Source organism: Penaeus japonicus, unplaced genomic scaffold (genome assembly GCF_977035675.1).
Source record: "Penaeus japonicus unplaced genomic scaffold, GWHDUDI00000001_assembly GWHDUDI00000018, whole genome shotgun sequence".
NCBI classification, from domain to species: Eukaryota; Metazoa; Arthropoda; class Malacostraca; order Decapoda; family Penaeidae; genus Penaeus; species Penaeus japonicus.
In genome coordinates this window covers 18,591,763-18,593,532 of record NW_028234420.1, presented here as the reverse complement: position 1 = coordinate 18,593,532, position 1,770 = coordinate 18,591,763, and positions in this window count along the sequence as shown.

Sequence of the window (1,770 nt, the reverse complement as noted above, 5' to 3'; positions counted from 1 at the left end):
AGCGAGAGAGAGAGAGAGAGGGCGGATACAAAATAAAGGGTGGAGAAGAGCGACAGAAAAGGGGAGAAGAGAGAATAGGTAATGGTAGGAAGACATAAAAGAGTTTGCAAAAAGAAGAGGGACAGGAAATTGTGATATTGGAAGTTGGAAATTGATAAAGATATGAAGATGAAATTTTAAAAAGGCAGACGCGGAGAAGTGTTAGGAAGTGACGAAGAGGAGAGAGAGAGAGAGAGAGAGAGAGAGAGAGTAAGAGAGAGAGTAAGAGAGATAGAGATAGATAGATAGATAGGGGAGAGAGAGAGAGAGAGAGTAAGAGAGATAGAGATAGATAGATAGATAGAGAGAGTGAGAGTTAGAGAGAGAGAGAAAGATAATTAGGTAAAAACTCAGAGACAGATACACAGAAAGACAAACAAACAGACAGACACAGACAAAGTCAAGGAAACAGACAGATAGACAGCCGGGATGTTTCAGTTTAGGGGGGTGGGGTGGGGGGGTAAGGGGGAGGGAAGTAAAATAAAGTGCATGGACTTGACGAAAACAACTCTTGAAGGAAAAAAAAAAACAAAAAACTGTTTGTTTGTTTTTTGTTTAATTGATATAGCTGAAACAACAGCACCTTCTTCGAAAATTCGTAAGACCATAAAAAAAAACTAAAAAATAAATATTATTAGTTTTATCACTCAAAATACCTTAGTGTAAAAAAAAAAAAAAAAAAAAAAAAATTGGTTTCAAGTCGAGTGGTATTTCAGCCTTTCCATGACCTTTTATGATACTAAATTACAAGGTATTTAATTTCTAACAAATTTCTAACTTGTCTAAGTTGAAGGGGCTGAGGAGAGGGAGGGAATTTAAAAGATTTTCTAGATGTTCTGCCACTGCAACTACGTCAAAGGATTCATTGCAAGGATTCATTGTTGTTGAATATCTTTTCTTTAAGTACAAGAGTTGAGGCAAAAGGACTAAAAAGGGAGTTTTGGTCCCAATAAGGTCTGTTATACATAGGCTTCGTTAGTGATTTTTTGTCTTATGTGTCTGGTATTTATCTCCTGTTGAGTTTTGTGTGTGTGTGTGTGTGTGTGTTTGTATGTATATGTGTATGTCTGTTTATATTCGTATATGTCCATATACGTACTGTAAACAAACAAATAGACAGACATACAGACAAATCCATCCCTCCACGTATAGACATGTCTAAACACACAAAGAAACACACACACCCAACAGCTACAAAAGAGATACACCCCCCTACCTCTACCCTCCCACCTACCCCTACCTCTACCCCTACCCACCACCCACCACCCCCCTCAATAGACAGAGAAAATCGATAAAGTAGATTCTTCATCAAGGTAAATCTCCCGGATGAAATTTGCATTTAAGTGGCCGCCTAAGGAAATATAAGAGCGACGTCCGTCCTCGAGGCGAGCGCTTTCCGCAGGCCATTCCTCAGGCGGGGAACACTTCAGCTGGGGAAGGGGGGAGGGCTGGGGGTAGAGGGTAGAGGGGGGTGGGGAGGGGGGTAGAGGGGGTAGGTGGGGGAGGGACAGGTGGTAAGGGAGGAACAGGTGGTAGGGGTTGATGGGGGAGGGGTAGGTGGGGGGTGTAGGAGGGAGTGATGAGAAGGAGAGGATGTGTAGAGGAGGGAGGGGTGGGGGTAGGGGTAGAGGGGGTAGGTGGGGGTGGGGGAGGGGGTGGTGGGGGGTAGGAGGGAGTGACGAGAGGGAGAGGATGTGGGAGCAGTGGGAGTGAGGGAGGGAGGAAGAATGG